This window comes from Canis lupus, chromosome 31, assembly GCF_011100685.1.
Source record: "Canis lupus familiaris isolate Mischka breed German Shepherd chromosome 31, alternate assembly UU_Cfam_GSD_1.0, whole genome shotgun sequence".
In the NCBI taxonomy this organism is placed as follows: Eukaryota; Metazoa; Chordata; class Mammalia; order Carnivora; family Canidae; genus Canis; species Canis lupus.
This window is the reverse complement of record NC_049252.1, coordinates 14,769,474-14,792,300: the sequence shown is the minus strand read 5'-3', so window position 1 is coordinate 14,792,300 and position 22,827 is coordinate 14,769,474. Positions and strand designations below refer to the sequence as shown.

The 22,827-nt window shown below is 37.0% G+C and overlaps 1 long non-coding RNA gene across 5 annotated transcripts in view; it reads right to left on the bottom strand.

The window, feature by feature from the left end:
* LOC111093522 overlaps positions 1-22,827 on the bottom strand; it is an 82,340-nt gene that overhangs the window by 24,788 nt on the left and 34,725 nt on the right. For all 5 annotated transcript variants that reach the window (XR_005382169.1, XR_005382167.1, XR_005382166.1 and 2 more), the window contains 2 exons: positions 19,296-19,549; positions 1,415-1,464 (listed from right to left, as the gene is read on the bottom strand). This is a non-coding gene — a long non-coding RNA (uncharacterized LOC111093522). The remainder of the gene's footprint in view (positions 1-1,414; positions 1,465-19,295; positions 19,550-22,827) is intronic.

Genomic DNA, 22,827 nt, shown 5'->3' with positions numbered 1-22,827 from the left:
ATGCGAGACTTGATCCCAGGCCCCCAGGATCACAACCTGAGCCAAAGGCAGATGTTCAACCAGTGAGCCACCCAGGTATCACCCAGCTTTTAGTAACAAAGGAGGCTGCCAGCACAAAACTAGGGACAGGTAGGTCTGGTACTAGGTCCCTGGTAGCTGGCAAGAGTATGGAGGAGGCTCCATTGCTCTCCCTGACTGGACACACACAATTGCCAATGCTTGAGAGAAAACACACATTCCTAGGAGACTTGAAAGAAAGGCAGAATGGCCTCATGATGAAGGAATTATTAACTAAGCTACTTGATATTGCCATTGGACATTCAGAAAAATTCCTGCAACTCTGCAGGACAAACACCGTTTTAACATAGACCATTAGTCCACTCATGGGTTCTGAAGGGATCCAAATTGAACTACATAATGAAGTGACCTCTAACATGTGTCAAGTAACAAGGCAGGCATAGGTCCCACTACGATTTGAATATTTGAATATCAACTGATTGGCCCTGGACCACTAGAATTATGTCAGAGATTGCTTGGAGCAAGATCCTAGGTTCAGAAAAAATGAATACTATGAATACTACCTTTGTACTTCCTTGTCCTTCTCCCTTCTCCAAATCCCACCCATATATTTCCTGTTGAAAGGAGAGGTACTTGGACCAGTAGCACTAACATTGGTAATGGGTAGAAGGCACTTTAAAAAACACAGTGGAATCTACTAGGCTCATTCAGTTCACCTTAGAGCTTAAGGTAAGTCCTAGAGTCCCCATTTTCTTAAGAAAACTCAGGCTTCTTGGAAGAAGCTATATAAGAAATTGGGAGAGGGTGGGAAGCTAGAATTGAAAATCCTCACAAAGAGAGGCTATCATAGAGTGTGCCAGGAAGACAAAAAACTTTTTTTTTTTTTAAGTATGGAAGAGTAAAAAGACATGATTCCTGTTTGGACTATACATTTATTGTCACTGAAAAAAAGATTCACTTGTTTCATTAACAAGTACACCACACTTGCGGTGTCCTAGTTCAATTCTTTGGCATCATTACCTCAATAGTTGTGGAAATAAAACTTTCATGATCAAAATAAGCCACAGTTATTTGCTAACCACATAAAGAACCTCAGACAAAAATAAATCTTATCACTATTGAAGGCAAAGGGTTCTTTGGGACTTTGTGTATCATCAAAAATGGAAGTGGAGCAATGAACCAGCAGCAGAAGCCCAGGCAGGAGTCACTCCTGGGAGTTACTAAGGAGCTAACTACCTAAGGAATCATCTTACTTGGGGCCTTTTTCTCGTCTCAACAAAGTAAATTACCCTGACTCTACCTACATAAGATGATGGGAAAGCCTGTGAGACAACCGTGTAGTTTTAGACTCCAGAAAAAAACACCCATAGGCACAGTATCCAATTCAGAGGCTTACCTCCAGTCCTGTACCTCTTGATCGTAATCCATACTTGGGGTTGAGGTGACCTGAGAAATAAGAGGTGAATAAGTGAGGACCCACCACTTTCCAACTGAATAGGTCAACCAAAAAGACTTGGTAAACTCTAAGGAATATTGGAGGTAAACAGTTTTCCTCTCTTCCTGCTCCTGACAGCCCAGCTCTTATGTACTCTTTTTAAATCCCTCCTCTTCCTGGTAATATCTACTGGTGGCCCGAGTTTGGAACTGTATTTCTGCAATCACTGCCAGGACTAACCAACATTTTCTTCAGTGCCCCTCAAAATTTAATTCAAGACTAGAGGCATGAGCCCAAGACTTAACTATATTGCCTGGTAGAGAATAGGTTAAGCATCCAACTCTTGATTTCAGCTTAGGTCAGGATCTCTGGGTCATGTGATCAAGCCCGGCCTCATCGGTGCACAGCAGAGTCTGGTTGTGATTCTCTCTCCCCCTCTGCCTCTCTCATTTGTGCTCATACACTCTCTCTCCCTAATTATTCTCTCTCTCTCAAAATAAATAAATCTTAAAACAAAAAGTATATTGCCTGAGACCCTGAATCCCTGAATGCCATCTCTCCATTGATTCTTATCAAGCTAGAGTCTGATAGATAATTGACAGATATGTAGATATGGATTCCATAAAAAACACAGAATATTAAAATATTTAAGATATTATATTTTAATAATGGCATATACAGAAACTTAAAATTGTCCCTTTTGTATCAGAACCACAATCCAGGGCTCCTGGATGGCTCAGTGGTTGAGTGTCTGCCTTCAGCTCTGGGCATGATCCCAGGGCTTTGGGATCAAGTCCTACATTGGGCTCCCTGCAGGGAGGCTGCTTCTGCCTCTGCCTGTGTCTCTGCCTCTCTCTCTGTGTCTCTCATGAATAAATAAATAAAATCTTTAAAAAAAAAAAAAACTACAATCCTTCTAGCCCAGTTTTTCTGTTGCCAAAAGAAATGGTTACTTTTTGAAATGGAGCTTCCCTTGATAGCCATTCATAGCTCTGTCATTTAACAGAATGAACTAATTTTAAATTTGAGATGTCTTGGTCATGTAACTCAATTTTTTTTCTTTTGATAGAAGACTATCCTAGGTCTTTCATGCATTCCTCCACTTTTTTCCCTTTATTAATTTTTGTCTTGTTCCTTTTTTATGTTACATTCCTCTCACAATCCCATTGTGCCAGGCATCATGAGGTGCAATGGTGAATAAGATGTTTCTACTCAAGAAACTCAAAATCTCGCAGAAGAAAGTGATGTGCAACCATTTGTAAGTTAAAAATTAAAACCACTCCATTATAAGGTAAAAATGTGTAACAGAAGCCCAAAAGAAGTAGTGATTTGTAATGGAGTAGAAGACAGTGACAGAGGCGGCACCTGAAAATTGAATAATCTATCAATATAAACTAAAATCATATGTAAAAATAATAATGAGGAGAAAAAGTAGAGGGGGGCAGATTGGAAGAGGAGGAGGAAAAAGGGGAAGAAGAAAGGAAGCAAAAAAAAAAAAAGCACACTCAGCTAAAATAGAAAGAAATGGCTGGACTAATGTGTCAAGAGATGGGATGGGAGACCAGATGGATTCCAGCACATGATGAAGGTCAAATCTGAAACCAGTGAGCTTGAAATTTTTCAGCACACCACTGAAAAACTAGAGGTTTATGAAGTAGAGAGTGACAGGATTCCACCCCCCCATTCTATATTTTAGGAAGAAAATTCATTTTTTTGTATATTTTTTTTATTGGAGTTTGATTTGCCAACATATAGTATAACACCCAGTACTCACCCCATCAAGTGTCCCCCTCAGTGCCCGTCACCCAGTCACCCCATCCCCCTGTTCACCTCCCCTTCCACTACTCTTTGTTCGTTTCCCAGAGCTAGGAGTCTCTCATGTTTTGTCACCCTCTCTGATATTTCCCACTCATTTTCTCTCCTTGCCCCTTTAATCCCTTTCACTAATTTTAATATTCCCTGAATGAATGAAACCATATAATGTTTGTCCTAGAAAGAAAATTCTTATGACCGTAGATTGCTTATATACATTTTGAGGAGGAAGGGATGATAAGAATTATTATTCATCAATTAGAGCAATGGCCATGTAAGCTGGGAAGTTAGTGGTTTTTGAGATGTCAAGTGGATAAACTTTCCAGATGAAATTAAAATGTAAATTTAATTATTCTATCAATATACTTTTTCTGAAGTATGAGTCTAAATGAAGCAGAAATTTTCAAACTGTTGTTTTCTGATTGTTTCCAGATGTTCTTGGCTTCTATTTCATTTGTCCACATGAACAAAGGAGAGTGCTAAACAAGACAAGGAGAAACCAGCAGTGGCTAACCTAATACATCGCTGGCAACATGGCACATATTTTAAAAATGGCAATTGGCGGCTATCTGGTCAACTTGATCAAAATAGATCAAACAAACCAGAAATAGAGCAAGCAAACCAAAAGTTACCTAAGACATCAGACTGACAGTCAATATTGGCTATGTTAGACCACAAAGTAAAGTGAGATTTCGACAAGGTTTATAGACATTCACTGATAGTTAAACCAGGAAGTCTTTGTCTGGAAAATAATCTTCAACCTGTTGGAAACAAAGTTCAAATTAAACCTTTTTAAAACAAATAATGAAATAGACTGGAAACAACTTTTACATAAAAGACACCATTACCCACAAATAAGTGCACCTACTCACTCTGAAAAAAAAATCATCCCCCTTTATAGTATAGTTATTAGGTCACTTCCACTGAACCCTGCTAAACTAAATCATTGAATACTTTATTTTTTAAACTGAATTCTTTCTGGCTCAGGCATTTTCATGGATACATTTTAAGTATGTATGTGCTTGTATCTGAATATTATATGTATTCATTCTACAGATATTCTTTCTTCACCTTTAATTTCCTTTTATTCTGCTTAGGTAAGTTTTATGGCTTTTTGCAGGTCATTCACATGTAAAATATGAAACACATGTATCTATCATTCTCTAAATGAGATGGATTTGATTTACACAAAAGACAATTTTTTATTTATTTCAGCTTCAAAGGTAGCTTTACTCTCTTGAAGGAATTTCAAAACATGAATGTTATGTTAATTTGAGTAATCTCTGATTTAACAAGTCTCTTGATTAAATACTTTCACAGTCAAAGACAAGATGAATAACGGTGTGATTATGCATTCTGAATACATTTCCCCATAACTATGAATGTTTGTGAGTTTTTGTCAAGTTGTTTCTATTGATGGAAGAATAAAGGCCATTAACAGATTAAATATATAGTGATTTCATTTTAACCAAATCCTCTTTTTCTCATGCTTTTCTCTAAGCATTAATGCAAAAGGTCATACATGGGTGACATGATAGTAGGGACATAAGAGAGACAAAGCAGCATGGTACCATGCCGTAAGCTATATAATAGGGAGAAGCTTTAAAAAGATGCTGAAGCCAAAGGCAAATAAAAAAAAAGGGAGGGAGGAAAAAAGTCTTTCTCTAGTTAGAAAGATGATGACGATGATGATGTCATCTTCTGGAATTTTCCCAATCTGACATTTTCCATGTAAATATCTATAAACACTGTTTGACAAATAGATTAGCAAATTAAAAGGACTTTAACTAACTCAATTTTGGTATATAATCTCTGTGGAAACAAGCCATGGATACCTGCAGTGGAATCCCTGGCATATCCAATTTGATTAAAAGAATGAATTAAGGAAACCTTTTGTCAACACTTTTGGGGAGAAGAATTAGTTGACTACCTCTCCATAAAGAAAATGTTACCCTAACAATTCTCACTAGATTTATTAATTATTTACTAGATTTGTGATAATGGAATTTATTTTCTCACAGCTTTTTGTATTTCAGGGAAAAATACTGCTTTATCACCTGGGCTTCTCTCCAGTTTTCCTGAAAGTTTCCTTCTAAAAGTCACATCTGGCAGTAAAATAGCTCCCCATGACCAGGTATTGACATTATGCATGATTACTCACAGATGGCCTGTGAATCACCCCGCCCCTGACAGCACAGACACATCCTGAGGGTCAGTGTGCCCATCTGCATCAGATCTCCAGAAGAAACTCTAGAGAATCTATGTTTCAGAGTCACTGCCCAAATCCACCTTCAGCTCATGAGAAAACAGCTTTCAAACAAAGTATGTGAATAAATTAAATAAATTAAAACCTGGCCTCTCATCCAGCACAATGAAATAGAACTGATTATATTCTGGTAATCTGGTCCCACATTTGAAAAACCCTGAAAATTTGCTGGTGTGTTTATTTTCTACCCAGGACCAAGAAAATTCCTAGAAACGTCTGTTCATGTAATTGAATTTGTCTTGCTTCCAATTCTTTCTAACATCTCCAGCTCTTTTGATGTGGTCACATTAAAGACAAAAGAAGAAACAATGAAAACCTTAGGGGAAGCAAACACTGGTCCCTTCCTTCCTCTCCAAATAAATCCATTCACTGTTGTCCATTCTTTTTACGAGCTCTTATGTACTGAGCATTTATCATCCAAAGCTTGTTCATATTTGCTGCATTACCATCCATTAATCTTTCTTTAGCAAAAACTATATTAGCAATATAATCCCACCTCTAAGACATATTATAAAGGTTTTGTTATGAGACACGTTTATAGCCCGTTCACTGGAAATGGTTCTTAAGGATTAAAAAATCACAGTTTAGGAACTGTGATGAGTCAGAACATCAGGCTTCTCTCTGCTCAGAAGCAAGCATAAGGATCAGCTGGGGACAGGTAAGTTAAATGATGGCCTTTCCCTAGTCACTGCTTCATTTACTGATCTCGTTTGAATACTTGCCCACAACATTTTCCCTGAACACCTCTGAAAGGATTTTAAATAAGGATGCTTTTCTATGAGCCATCTGGCGGCTTCCTGGAAAGCAACAGTACAAGATGTCCCTACTCACAGTGATTGATTAGATTCCCAGGGGAACCTTTCAAAGCTGGTCATTTACAACAAGATGCTCACTGTGGGCCAAACTTGCTTTTAGGTAGCTCTAGCTGAACTGATACGATACAGGCAATCGGCACTTCAAAGATAATGAGTTCAATTCTCAGGCATAAAGAAGTCATAGAAGAGCAGGCTACAGAACACTGAAGTCTTATGCAAAGAAAGAAGCAAAGGAATTTCCTTCAGAGAAGGTGAGTATTCAGTTGTTCTGCACTGTTCACTCAACAAGCATGTATGGGGCACCTATATGTAGCACGCATTAGTGGGCACCAGGTATACAGGATGACAGAGGCATCATCTTTGCACCCCAGCAGCTCATGGTCTTATAAATGAGAGAGCCATAATAGCAAACATATTGCAGTTTAACTTGAAGGTCATTGAAATAATACGGGAAGTAAAGCGTAAAAGAAAGATGAAGGTCTGAACTGATCCCAGTGAGAAGTAAACCAAACAGAAAAGAGTACAAACTTCAGAGATATAAATAATTATTATTTCTTTAAAACTAATTGAATGTAGGAGGTGTGGAGAGAAAAGCATTGAAGTTTGGGAGAATGAGTAGGGTATGCAGGAGGAATACTGAAGAAGAGAAGCCCGGAGGAGAGACAGATTGAAGAGTCATCAGTGTGTCAGTTGGGTTGAAGTCATGGAAAGTGATAGTAGCCCATTATCCCATAAGAAAAGGGAAAGACCAAAAGCAGACTCTGAACCAAACAGCGAGTTTTAGGAGATAACAGAATAAGAGAATCTGGTGAAGGAGAAAGAACTAACAGTTGGTGAGGAAGGGGACAAAAATACAGTGGCTTCTGAGATGCCAAAAAAAAAAAAAAAAAGTTTCAAAACAGGGAGCAGTCAATTGTATCAAATGTCTCAGAAAAGTTAAGCTGGAGAGTGGAAAATATTCCCGGGATTTGAAAATTAAGAAAATGTTATTGAACTTAGCCAAATCAGTCAACCGAGCCTTGAAAGCAGTGTTGCAGGCTGGCCATATTGGTGCTTGAGGAGCCATTTAATCTATCATCCAACAAAACCTTAACTGAAGAATTTAACAAATCACATTGACTGAGGAGCTGGAATATCTATTTGGTGATTAGTCTCGGCTTTTACACAAAAAAAAAAAAAAAAAAAAAAAAAAAAAAAAAAAAAACTCATGCCAGCTATAAGAGACAGAGTTTTGTCAACTTGCCCAAAATAGTCTGAATCCAATAAGCTTAGATCTACCAGTAGTGCTGCTGTGCACAGCTTTGAGATTACCCTGTTGGCAGGCATTAATCCTTTGTTTGCTGTATCAGGGAGAAGTGGAGAAGTCTAGGATATCTCTCAGGGGAAAGGCTGGAGCCCAGGGTTGGAGGGGAGGTATAGCTTTTTACCAACAGTGTAGAAATATACCAATACTTTACCAACATAGTCATATCGATATGTACAGACTGGTTATCAGACCTGAGATAACTAATAAGCAAGACTGATCACTCAGGTAACTTCAACTTGAAGTCATTAGCTTTTTTAATCTTAGAATGGTAACTGGTAGCATATTTTTTCAATTTATTTGTGTGTAAATATATACGTACTAAATATATTTAGCATTGTTTCAGAATCTGACATTGTTTCCACTATGGGAGACCTAAAACAGGTGGAAGGGCACACCCTTGTGACCCTAGACTCCATTCAGGGAAACAAATTGTGTATAAACACAACTGGTAATAAATTGTCTATATCGAAAACAACCAGTAATAATGACTAACATCTAAGAAATAGTATGGCAATGAGAAAAGAAAAAGTAAATTTTATATAAATGCTGGTAGAACCAAGCTCAAAGGAATGATGAGGATGGCATAATGTTATTTAAAAAGGCTTTTAGAGGTGAGGCTGGTACTGAATATAGGGAATTAATGGAAATACTTTCTTTGTAAATATCATTAAAACTCTTGTGCTCTATGCTTCCATTTTGTCACAAAGTAAATAAGAGTGAAACTTTACAGTCCATTGGTAGAGTAAAGCAAGCCCTTGACTCAACAAACCAGAATCCCATGCCTTTCTCTGTGATATGTTTAGTGGTGGGGACCCCAGAAAAACAATTTTCCTTTTTTTTTTTAATCTTGACTGGCTTTATGTATGAAAGGACCCTGGATTACTTGCTTTCTAATGTCTCCTCCATGTCCTGGAGTCTAATCTTCCAGTTCTAAGACACTCTATCACTGGCTGAAGAACGGGCCATCATTAGCACAGAAAAATTTGTATTAGTGCACAGTAGGCCCTGCTACCTCATCCAACACAGAACGAGCTTCTCCGTCAATCACTATAATCACCTGCTCCCCATCATCATCTTACTGTCCACCAATCGTGACATAAGCATTGATACCATGGCAGTTTTTGGTAATACTTTATAGCACAAGCACTACTATTTTTAAAAAGGCAGTAATTACATTTTAATTTCCTGAATTCTACACATGATTTTACTGAAAATATTTGTTATAATACTGAATGACCTTCTTTTAATTTAAACTACCATTTTAAAATAACATCCAAGCCCTCCCAAGTACAGAAATGCAAGAAAATAGTTTTCTGTCTCTCTTTTCTGATAAGACCTACTTTCTCTAAATTACAAATACAAATGCCAATTGACTCAGACCACGGTCTGTTAACTTTGTAAAGTAAAAGAGGAAAATGAACTAATTTCCTATAAGTGAGTTAAACTTGTATTCTTTACAATTACAGATTTTTTTCTTACTTTTGATGAGTGCTGTAATTGATCTTTTTTACATTTTCCTTATTTATTTACTTCATATTTATTTAAAAAATGAGAATTTCTTCAAGTTAATACTCATAATCAAAATCCATTATTTTAATCAAAAATAACAAGTATAGGATTCTTTGAAAACCTTTTCTGAATTCCAAATGCTCACTAATTTAGAAAAGGAATTTCTTTAAATTATCTCCACATTATCAAACATCTATATAGATACTGAGAGATGCTGAGGAAATAAGACCAAAAACTTAGCAAAATGAGTAAAGTTGACCAGGATGTCCCAAAGACACACATATTTTCCACTTGAGCCAAGGATTCACTGTTCTATTTTTACTGCATACTAAGGCCTCAGTCACTTCTAGGGGTACAATCAGTAAGATGCAGAAGGCTTGGCATGCCTGATATCCAGGACTAAAAACTGAGGACAGAAATATTTTGTGGCAATAGTTCTTATTTGAAGAGTTAATTTTAGTAAACTATGTACCTTCCCCCTTCTTTTTTTTAATCTTTCTATCTCTTTATTGTCTATCACCTTCTAGGTGAAGGTGATTATATGCTTAGTGTAGATGAATTGAGTGTTTCTGCTTCATGGGCAAGAAAGAAAAGACAAGTTGAAAACACTCAATGAGAGAGAAAAGATCTACAGAACAGAGTAGTGTTCTGTACACTGAACAGACAAGGAAATCAGGCTAAATGCTCCAACCTTGCAACAAAACAGAAGAAATCACTCAGGGCCAAGAAGGGGCTTTCATGTTTGGCACTGAAAGACCAATGTGAAGTTCATCCACGTGCAGAGAGTGGACTGAATTTTCCAACTTATATTCAAAGGCTCAGTACTAAATATACCTGCCTGTGTTATACTGCTCTCTGATCTCATTCATTTCTGCTAAATTTAGGCAAAACAAAAAGCATCTTATTAGACCCTTGCTTTCTAACTTCCACGGAGAAAAATCTTAATTTTGGTTTTACAATCTTCCCTATTTGAATCCCTCTGTTTCCCAACAGAGAATGCTTATTCCTACCAAGAGTCTGACAGGAACAGATGAACGTCTGAATTTCTTCTGCAAACTGGCTCTGTACACAAATCCTGAACAAATGGTTTTGAAAATAATGTTATTAGAAGAGGAAAGTTTAAAAAAGTAGTAGAATACTAGGCTGTATTAACACTAGTGCGACTTGCCAGGAATCAGGAAGCAACTTCCCCCATCTTCTTGGCAGTGGTCTGACCCTAGTAGAATACTGTGTCTAGTCTTTGCAGTTTAAAATAAATGTGAAGACATTTTGCAGGGGATAGAAGAGAACAGAATAGTAAAATAAAAATGCAGAACTGTTATTTGGAGAAAAGATTAAAGACACCAAGACGGTTTAATCTGGAAAAGCAAAGCCTTTGGGGAGACTTAATGAGAAGTGTCATAGTGAATAAAAAATCAACCAAATTATTCTTCATCTTGACCTAAGAAACAATAGGAGAAAATGTGCTAAAATTAGAATGAGGGCAACAGAGCTTGGTTAGACATAAAGAAGAAACTCTTGGCCTTGACATTGAAACTTTGGAGTACACTGCCAAAAAGGAGTTGTGAAATTTCTTGGAAACATCAATAACAATCTGTACTAATTGATGAAGGCATTTCTCTGCTGCGAGAAAAAAAATTAAATCAGATAACTTCAAGAAGTCTCGGTTCTAGGGCATATTTATAAGGATTTAGTTACCTAAAAAGTAAAGTCAGATAAAAATTCCCTAGCCCAAAGCATTTTGTTCATAAACAATATTTAGGTCTCTGACACCTCCAAGTTTATTTGATTAGATTTAAGCAGCCTGAAGTCTGCACTAAAATTTTTGAAATTATTTTTATAATGTATCTTTGTTTCTTGCACCAGGGTCTCTTCTCAGTACCTAGGATTCTTTAGGGCCCTGTGGTTCTTGAAAAGAAGATAAGGACATTCTGGTTCATATAAAGAATATGAGACATCCAAGTTGATTTTCTGATCAAAGCTTCTATAAAAAAGGTAACCAATAAAACCAACTTCTATTTCTATAATTCATGGTCCTTTCTCAAATGAATTTCCTCCACCTCACTAATAACAGCCTACCCTCTGTATTTTTTAAGGCCTGAGTGAGCAAAATATGGAGGAGAATAAAAGAGATGAAGACAAGAAGGATGCAAGAACAAGATCGGGAAGTATAAAAGAAGTAGCAGCAGCAGCTTGAACTTTATCTTAATTGGGAAAGGGAAACATTAAAAGATTTTAAAGTAGAAAAGTTACATAATCCAATGTTTATTTTATTGAAATAATTCTTAAAGTATGGAGACTGTAGTAGAGTAAGGTGACACTAGGTATGAGGTACAATTATGGCTTATATATGGCACTCAAGATGGAGTGTGTCAAGGGATGGCAGAAATATTTAAGGGGCATAGTGATTGATTAGACAAAAGAATTGGTGAATGAAAGAAAAATCAAGGCTGCTTCTTTGGGGTTTTTTTAAGATTTTATTTATTTATTCATGAAAGACACACAGAGAGAGGCAGAGACACAGGCAGACGGAGAAGCAGGCTCCATGCAGGGAGCCTGATAATAAGACTCGATCCCAGGACCCCAGGATCACAACCTGAGCCGGAGGCAGACACTCAACCACTGAGCCACCCAGGTGCCCCAGGGCCACTTGTCAGTTATCTGATGTAAAGAAAGACTGGGAGGACAGCAGTGCTCCTTTTCCCACTCAGTCACTCAAGCCTAACAGTTCCAAGGGTATAATATGAGAAGATTCCTGGAAGTTATATGAGCTCCTCAAATTCTTTTTCTTTCTGGATCATAAGTATTCAGTTGCACAAATAGTTAGATTGTCTTTAACGTGTTTCTGCAGCTCTTTTCTGACATATCCTTGTTTAATCCTCAAAACAGCCCCATAAATTATTTCACAAATGAAGTACCAGAGACACTAACCATAGAGTTAGTAAGTGAACACACAAGCCTAGAATCCAAATGCCCTGACTTGCTTCACAGCACTTTGGATTTTTGCAAAATCCTATTCCCAAAACTCAAGTGATTTTTTTTCCTCCCTAAAATACATCATTTTCAAGTGCAAATCAAAACTCCAACAATTCCAAATCTTACGTGAATAGTAAATCCACTCATTATATGATTTTCAGGTTTATTCGGCAACTCTAGGATAAGCTGCTCTGGTGGTTTCTGCATTAGCACCCCCCTGGTGACTGTCTAAAGAGTCATGCAGAGTTTTAATTGAATCTGCCTAACATTCTCCTGGAGATTAAAGGTAAGTGTTTCTAAGAGGAAAGAAAAGTAATAGAACAGAAGAGCTTAAAGTCAGGTTGTAAGATTTCATGAGAAAGAAGTAGAACAATCATATAGCACAAACACCAGCAAAGAAATATTTCATTCAGTGTTTGTTCTCAGGGAAACTTTCTCAGGACGACAGGAGATCAAGAGAAGACATTTACTCATTCACTGAATGCCACCTACGATCATGAAATGAATCTCCAGAAATATTATTTAATATCATGACTTCAGGCAGGTGAAGTTGTGTAAGGGGAAGAAAACAAATCATAATTATTTTTAAACTGGATGAACTCTGATTCGATTGATCAAGGTAGTAGGATGAAAATTTCTTATAAGAGAACCATTCTTTTGTTCACAACATTGCAGTGACATGTTTTTCTATGAGAGACGATGTCAAATGGGCATAGAGAAGATGGGAAGAGTTTAAATGAAGAAAAAATAAATCTTCAGCAGAATAAATTAACAAAAACGTGTTCTATTTTCCCTTGGCAGACAAGGAGGACTGGGATTTTCTTATGTCTTTGAATACTTTTTTTCTATTCCATTTACTTTCTTTCCTTTTTGGGGTCCACGAACTATATACATAATAAATTAAAATTAATATTATATAATGTAAATTATAATAAAACAATTACCATTAATTAGCATATATTATATCCCTTGATTTCCTTAGTAGAATATATCCTATAATCATTTTTATGTCCCTGTTCTATCCCATCTCTGAGATTGTATGTTCACCATGAAAATTTCAGCCATGTATATTTTCATTTTTAGTCACTTCTAGATGTGGCTTTCATCTCTAAATGTACATTCATGTTTGGGGATATTATTCATATACGGTAAAATGCACCAACGTTTCGTGTACAGTTAAATGAATTTCATGGATTATACTCAGCCATTCAGACATAACTATCATCTAATTGAAGATCTAGAACTCTATCTGCTCCCGTGAAGTCTTTGTGCCACATGTTGGGATACTAAGAGATGATTCCCCTATAAGTCTCAAATCCTTTTTGTCTAGCTGAGCGGGCTTATCAGGTTTTAATTTTTTTTGAGATTTTTAATGAACATCCAACAGTCATAGATTTGGTTTTTACCCTGAGGCCACTTCTTAGTCTGAGAAACTTTTCAATGTGGACAAACTGGGGATTGATTTTATTTTCCATTCAGGCAAGTTCTGAGCCTTATTTCCTCTAAATTCTGCTTGCAAACTGGATAATCCACACTTTATTTCCTCTCTGTCTTCCCATACTTAATTGTGTCTAGCTAAAGCAAAGAGAAGCCAGCTGATAAATTCAAAATCTTGCCTGGTAATCCTTTTAGCGAGAATCATAAACTTATTAAGGCATATCCCCCATTTTCCAATTTATTTCAATAAAGAATTATGCCAATATTATAACTTCCAACAATTCACTTTTTTCACATCTTTGCCACTTTTTCAGCCACTGATTGCTGACCAGTAGCAAAACCAATACCACATATCTTAGGCATTGTTACAGCAGTACCCCACTTCTAATATCAATTTCTTTGTCAGTTATCTATGCTACGTGTTAAACAATTTTACTATTTAGTGCCTGAAAACCAAAACTATTCTATTTTTGTGTTATACTGTGAACCAATGATTTGGGCTGAGCTCAGCTCAGTGGTTTTTCTGCAGGTCTTCCCTGAGACCATTTATGTGCTTAGACTGATAGGAGCTGGGTATCTAAGATGATCTTACTCATATGATTCACACGTTTGGTGGTTGGTGATGGCCATCTGCTGCATCTTGGCCTCCATCTCAACCCCGTGGACACCAACCCAACCATCAGAAGTCTCATAACATCACTTTTGCCACACTGCACTAATTAAGGAAAGCAAGTCATCAGATTAACCCAGATTCAAGAGGCAGAAAATAACTCCGTCTTTTGATGGGAGGAAGAACAATGTCATATTGCAAAGAAGATATTCACAAAGTGACGGAAGGAATTAGTGCAGCCAAACTTTGCAAAAAATCTGCTACTTCCCACAGATGTTCATATATCTTCATTATCATTCAGTTCAAAGTATTTTCTAATTTCCCTTTGACCTCTTTTTTGACTATTCTATATTTAGAATAAATGTTGCTTAATTTACAAATATTTGGGGATATCTGGTTATCTCATTTTATGGATTTCCAATAAATTTGTCTGTGATAGAGAACATATATAATTCTAATTCTCTGAAATTTACAGAGCTTTGTTTTGTGGTCTTGCAAGTGGTGAACACTCAAAGTACACATGAAAAGAATATATACTCTGTACTTATTGAGTCTAATGTTCTATAAACATCAATTATAATTTTTAGTGATATCAAAACCTTTATTTACTGATATTTTGTCTATAAATTCTGTCAATTATTCAGAGTAAGAATGTGTTAGGATTATCTAGAGAAACAGAACCATATATATATGATTATGGATGCTGAGAAGTTCCCTGATCTGCATCTGCAATCTAGAGACCCAGGAAAACCTTTGGTGTCATTCCAATCTGAGTCCAAAGGCCTGAGAACCAGGAGAGCTGATGGTATTAAGTCCCAGTCCAAGTTTAGAAGACCAATATCTCAACTCAAGAAGTTAGGCAGAGACAAAGAGCTGTGCCTTCCTCCACCATTCTATTCAGGCACTCAGTGGATTGGATGATACCTACCATATTGATGAAGGTAATCTGCTTTATCTAGTCCACTATTCAAATGCTAATTTCCTTCCAGAAACATCTTACAGACACAGCTGAAGTGTTTAATCAGATATCTGAGCACTTCAGAATTTTAATTAGGGAATTGCCTTAATTATTCTTTTACCTGGTCTGCTTTCTCCTTGGCCTGGGGACATGTCTCTGTGCGAAGTCTTCTGTGCTAATAAGTCAATGCATCTCAATCCACAGGTTCTCTAGGCTTCTATCTGAAAATTAACCGACCCTCACTTTGCCCTTCCTCCCAGCATTTTCCCTTATGTGAGAGCTAGAACTCAGATGTAAGAAACTATTTCTTATCACATTTCCCTCTTTCCTTTGGATCTTTGTTCTATTCTCTGGTTGCTCATCCATCTCTCTGTGTCACACAATCAAACAATGGTTGCATAGTCCTTTCTAGACTAACATTCACTTTGCTGTTTCCTGCTAAAAATCAGAGAGGGTAGGCTGGCACTAAGCACAATCTCTCTCATTTCAGGACACATTCCACACTATTTGGCAGATTTGTGACAAAATTTGGGATATAGAGGAATCTCACCCCTTCCCCAAACCTTCCCACATATTGGTTTTGTTTCTTTGACATTTTCTGAGCAAATTAATTGGAGATGAAATGTCTTCTATCTACAATTTTTAACTAGAAATTCATTCTTCAAAGAGACATATAATATTTAACTTGCAACTCAAAGCCAAGGATGTGACACAATGAGATTGCACTTCCAGAATATATATGCTTTTACACTTCTCACCCAGACAATTTAATCTAGAAAACTCTTTGAGGCTAATGTATTTTCTAGCATTACTCTGCAGCTTTCTAGAAATCGGGTCCCAATATTAGCTAAATTAAAAGTGAGAACCAGGAATCCATTTTATTCCAGAAATTATTCACAAGAAAAGACAAACATTAGGTTGTTATAAGCAGCTTCATGCCTTTAGCATGTCACTATTGCAACTACCACTAACACTGTATTCAGGGTTCATAAAACCTGTAGTCAGTCCCCATTTAGAAGAGGACAGCTAAATGTAATTAATTGATTTATAACTGGACATTCTAAGTCCATATCCAAATTCAGCATCCCATAGAGTTATATCTACCCATGAAGCTTTTTTTAAATCACAATAATGTAATTAATCTGAGTGATTTTTCCACATACATCCCCACAAATACATTTCCAATCTGAGAAATGTTTTTCACAGCATTTATTCAATACACACCAAGCACCTTCTATGTGAAGGGAGGGGACTCCAAGTCCGTATTTCCAGTCTAGCATTAGGTAAATTGCTATGTTATCTTCCCAATTGAGAAGGCAAAGGAGAACCCTAAGAGTTTCCAGTCTGTAATGAAGTAGCTGCAACTAATATTTTTAGGTTATAGAAGGTCGTTCTTATTAGACAAAAACAGAGGTCTCTAAAACAGTCTAAGAACCCTTTTTCATATTTAGCTTTGGTCAGTTGAGGCCAACTAACTCAACTAACTCAAGCAGCTCTCGGTGAGTTCACCTCATTTAGAGTAAAGTGGTAATAAATAAATCATTAAATCTCTATTTCTAAGAAGTCTATGTGCCCACCACTTTCATTCCACTAGTTACTGCCAGCTGGATGGCAGCAAAGAAAACAAAACATGTTTCTCAGCAAAAATACAGTTGGGGGCAGGGAGGATAAGTACCAAGTCTATATAATGGTTATATAAACATTGATCTCTAAACTTCTGCTCTTTCTAACCTTGAAAAGGTCAAGCATCAAAAGAAAACTATACGGACAACATAACCCTTAAGAGCATACTATTCTGCACTAACCGGTTACATCTATTCAAGACTAATTTCCACATCTGGAAAAATAAACATATACATTAAAGAGAAAATTCCATAGTTCTCACACCAAGAATTTGTGGTCCCACATGAGCCATTCAATTATTGGCTTAAGGCAGGCTCCTTTGAAAATAAAGGCTCCTTTGAAAAGCCCTGAAAATTGATTTTAACTACTGACTTCTCAAATTCTCTATCTCATATCAAATAATATCAGATCCTTACACACACGATGTTGCTGTAGCCTCTATGAGAAAAAGATAATAATTTTCCACAAGCTCACTTTAATCTCATTTTGCCACCTGCTCATGATAACCAGGGAGGAATAAGAATCTGTCCTCCACTCATCTAGTGACTGCCCAATTTCTCAGATACTCATAAGCTTCTGCAGCAGAGAAGCATCCTGCTTCTGGCTGTTAACATACATCATCAATGTTGTGAATGTGTTTGTGTCAAGCTAAAGATACTTGGCATCACAACCTTCAGGATTCAGGTCTTTAAAAGATACCTGTAAAATCACTTTTTCCTTTGTAATTCTTCCCTACTAACTAGGGGTCTTTGCTTTACTCAATTTGAATTGGGCTGTGAACACTAAGCAGTGGTCAATCCAAAGCTACAGTTGCGACCTTACTTCTGTGCCATTTGAAACATCTGTCCTACATCCTCCACTTCCCTAGGAACAACTTTCATACCCCAGAGAATCATATCATATATCAAGTCAGGTTCACAGTGAAATACCTTCATCGAATGATTGCTCTCAATGAAGCAAAGAAAAGCCTTTCTTCTGTAGGGTCCATCAGATCTATCCTAGCATATTTCCCATCAGCCTCTCTGTCCCTGGCTTTGTTTTCAGCAAATCCTATCCTAATACAATCTGTGTGCATTTCTAACCTGGAAATGAAGGAATTGAGTGGATACACATCGTAATATTGGACTAACTCTTCCAGTGAGAAGTACTTCCCTTTGCTCATATATTTGCCAAATCCAAAGAAAAGTGTTGCCCCTTTTAGTTGAAATGAGAGAGTCTCAGAACACTTACTGTACCAGAAACATAATGCACAGCAACAGAAATAGATCAACCTTTTGGTGGCCTCAACCAGCTTATCATTTCGTACAAACTGTAGCATAGTCATCAGTAAGTCTGACATCCAGATCTCAGAGTGTAACCAGGAAAATGAGGTTCATAGGCTAATGTTCTTATGGGGAAGAAACATGGACTTCTCAGCGATCCCAAAAAAACACAGCATTGTCTTTGTTTAAGCACAACTGGGATCCTAACACCAAATTGCCCTGAACATTCCCTCATGTATCATACTGAGAACATCTTATGTAATTATTCGCCTAGTTGGAAACTTAGGACAGAGAATGGAGAAGTGCGTTACTGGCATAGTGTCAGATAACAAAAGATAACCTTTTTGCAATTAAATTGAGACGCAAAGAATCAGTGTGGACAAGGAATTAAGATTACTGAAAAAGAAGAAAAGCTCTCCCCTTGCAGTCTCACTCTGTGCATGTGTGTGTGCGCGCGTGTGTGTGTGTGTGTGTGTATTTGTCTATATTTGTCTTAGATCATTCAGACTGTTCAAACTGAATACCAAAGACTGGGTGACTTATAAACAACAAAAACTCATTTCTCACAGTTCGGAAGCTGGGAAGTCCAAGATCAAGGTGCTGACAGATTCAGTTTTAGTGAGAGCCCACCTCCTAATTCTTGGGCAATTGTCTTCTCACTGTGTCCCTACATAGTAGAGGAGAGGGAGCTCTCAGGGGGGTTCTTTCTTTTCTTTTTTTTTTTTTTTTTTTGTAAATTTGTTTTTTATTGGTGCTCAATTTGCCATCATATAGAATAACACCCAGTGCTCATCCCATCAAGTGTCCCCCTCAGTGCCTGTCACCCTGCCCACCTCCCCTTCTCCCACCCCTAGTTCGTTTCCCAGAGTTAAGAGTCTCTCATGTTCTGTCTCCCTTTCTGATATTTCCCATTCATTTTTTCTCCTTTCCCCTTTATTCCCTGTCACTATTTTTTATACTCTTTCTGGGGGTTTCTTTTATAAAGACACTAATCCCATTCATGAGGGCTCCACCCTCATGATCTCATCACCTCCCAAAGGCCCCATCTTCAAATACCATTACATTGGGAATTAGATCTCCATATATGAATTTTGGGGAGGGGGGACGCATACATTCGGTCTCCAGCAATATTTATATAATCATATATTTTTAATTACACAAGTAAATCATGACGGCATATTAAAGGATTGAAACTTTTCAGAAAAGAGCAAAACTGACAATTAACTGACAGTTTGCCCTAGTCCTTCTTATCTCTCCACAAAGATTACCTCCTATTCTTGCAGCTTCCATTCTCATCTTCTTGTCACCCTACCACCTCAACGTGGTGAAGAAGCCCAGTTCAACTTATCAGAGGATGGGTGATCATGTGGAGGAAAACAGGAATTTCCACCAACATCCAGCACCAACTGTCACACATCTGAGTGAGGACACCTTGGATCCTCCAGCCACACAGAAGCTGTCAGATAATTGTAGCTTGAACAATCCCAGGTGAGACCAGATAAGGCTCTTCCAGGTTACCAACCTACAGAAAATGACAAATAATAGAGCCTTGCTTGAAACAGTGAGGTTTAAGATTTGTTATATAGCAACAGATAACTGAAACATATCCTTTGCTCATTTTTCTACTAGGCTAGTAATTTCTCCTTTTTAGCTTGTTTTAATCTTTTATTCTGCATCCTTCTTAATGAATGATAGGTTTCAAAGATATTTTCTTCTAGTCTATCAGTTGTTGTATAAGTCAACATTTAGTGAGAAACACAGAACCAATAGAAGATCTATATTAACAGGGTTGTCGCAAGGAACTGGCATATGCAATTGTAGGGGCAGGTTAAATAAGCCCAAAATCCATAGGGCAGGACTCTCCAAACGCACTGACACTGGATTCCATGGAGTGGAATTTCCTTTCCTTCAAGGAAATCTCAATTCTGCTCTTAAGGCCTTCAAGGAACTAAATCAGGCCCACTCACATAATCTAAAATAATTTCCTTTACTCCAATTGACTGATTATGGGCTTTAATAACATTTTCAAAACACCTTCACAGCCGTGCCTAGATTCATGGTTGACTGAATATGGGGATTGCAGCCTACCTTCCTAAATGGACATATAAAATGGATCACTACTGTTGTCTATATTTACTTGGTGTCTTAAAAGAAACCCTTGTACCTTGCTGGTAGGAATGTAAACTGGCGCAGCCACTGTGGAAAACAGTACAGACCTTCTTCAAAAAGTTAAAAATAGAACTACCCTACAATCCAGTAATCTCACCACTGGGTATTTACCCAAAGGATACTAAAACACTAATTCAAAAAAATGTATGCGTCCCCATTATTATTACAGCATTATTTACAATAACTAAATTATTACTGCAACCCAAGTGTCCATCAATAGATGAATGGATAAGGAAGATGTGGTGTGTGTGTTTGTGTGTGTGTGTGTGTGTGTGTGTATACACACATATTGAAGTATTACTCAGCCATAAAAAACAATGAAATCTTGCTTTTGCAACATGGATGGATCTAGAGGGCATAATTCTAAGTGAAATCAAAGAAAGACAAATACCATATGATTTCACTCATATACGGAATTTCAGAAACAAAACAAAGAAAAAAGAGGCAAACCAAAAATCAGACTCTTTTAACTATAGAGAACAAATGGACGGCTGCCAGAGGCGAGGTGGGTAGTACATTTATCATGATGAGCACTGAGTAATGTATAGAATTGTTGAATCACTGTATTGTACACCTGAAATTAATGTAAGACTGTATGTTAGCTATACCAGAATTTAAATAAATAAATAAATAAATAAATAAATAAATAAATAAATAAGCAAACAAAAATTTATATGGTGTCTTTAATCAAAATTAAACTTTTAATTCTAATGTGATCAAATTTACCAATCTTCTCTCCTTTTTGTTTTTTGGTATCACATTTAAAAACTACTTCCTTTGCCCATGTTTCTAAACAAATTCTATTTACAGTCTTTGTGGGTTTGTTTTTTTTAAGATTTTATGTATGTATGTATGTATGTATTATAAGAGATGCAGGGAGAGAGGCAGAGACATAGGCCGAGGGAGAGGCAAGCTCCCTCCAGGGAGCCTGATAAGGGACTCAATCCTAGGACCCCCAGGATCATCTGAACCAAAGGCAGATGCTCAACCACTGAACCATCCAGGCATCCTGGTTTGTTTGCTTTTTAAAGGTCTTTGTTTTATTATTATTAGGATTCTTTCTAGCTGCACTTTTTAAATCACTGGTACATGCCAGGAAAACTCTTTTCCCTCAAAATGGATAGCCAAATGTCCCAACACGATTTCTTGGAAAATTAACCTTTTAACCATTAATTTGAAATGTCATGCTACTTATAAGTGGAGGTTGCGTAGGAACATTATTCCTGTGTTTTTTTACCTTTTCATAAGAAACAGGGCCAATGTTTCCTTCACATTGTGGATCAAGACCAATTCATTTATCAGAAAGACAGCATTTGTGCCATCCTGGGTATTTAGAGGAGCTGATGTCCTGCATCTTAATTTGTGTATATATGCATATGTTAAGCATTAGAAACAAGCTTTTCAGATCAGTGAATTATTGTAAAGGTGTTACTACTGTGTGACCCTCTTCCAGCCATTCAAACTGGTCCAGCGCTAACAACCTGATGCAGGCTAAGCAACCGAAGTGCCTCTTTCTAAAGGTCAATCTGCCTTGCCTTCTGGACTGAAGGGACACAAAATCTTAAAAGCTATGGAATAGCCATATTTTACCAAGTAGACTGAATATAAGAAAAATAAGACCAAAGACAGAAGAACAAATTGAGGCAAATAAAAATGCAGAAATAAGAAATGGTAAGCAATTTGTGTGGGCTTTCTCCTTCCTTATCCCAGGCCCTCCTGAGGCCTACCTTCATTCTGGTCCTGGAGTCCCACAAAAAACCCTATTAAAGTCTTACTAATAGTTCCCTTTTTTATAAGTAGAATGAACACACTTTTACAGATGCCCTTATCTTATTCAAATGGAAGCTTGTTGGCTTATTAAAAGGGCACACAAGAGAGAAGCTTACTAGATACAAACATTTAGTGAGGCTTGGGAATCTGACAGTGTGCTTCACGATGGGAAGAGAGAGCATCTTTTAATAAAGTGAGTTATTTAAATCAGAGATTATTTAAGAGAGCTTCTACTTAGCTCATAACAGATAAAATCCAATTTCCCTTGGCAACAACATCATGCTAGGTATTATTACTTTATTTTTGTGTATATATAAGACACAGAAAAAAAGCATGTAAAACATACATGTATAGCTTTACAAAGTGACACACATGTAACCTACACACAGGTCAAAAAACAACTTCAGCAGAATCCCAGAAGCCTAGATAATGTTCCCTCCCAATCACTCTAACTCTCTGCTCCCCCAAATCAGTGACTATACTTTTTTCTAACACTATAATTTTGTCTGCTGCTAAACTTTATATAAATGGAATCTTGAACTATTGCCTTACTTCTCTTCCCTAATATGTTTGTGAGATTAATCTACTATAATTTGTAGCAGCAGGTCATTAATTTTCTCTGCTATAAAGCATTTCTTTGTATGAATAGAACTCAATTTATATGTTCATTTGTTGCTGATGGAAATGGGATTATCTCTTTAGCTTTTTGGCTAGTATGAATAATGCTGAGATATATATTTCTGTAATATCTTTTGGTGAAAATGGGTTTCAGTTGGATTTTTACCTAGGAGTGAAATCCTTAGGTTCCTGGGTTTGCTCAGCTTTGGTAGATAATGCTAACCTGCAGGACTACTTACATAA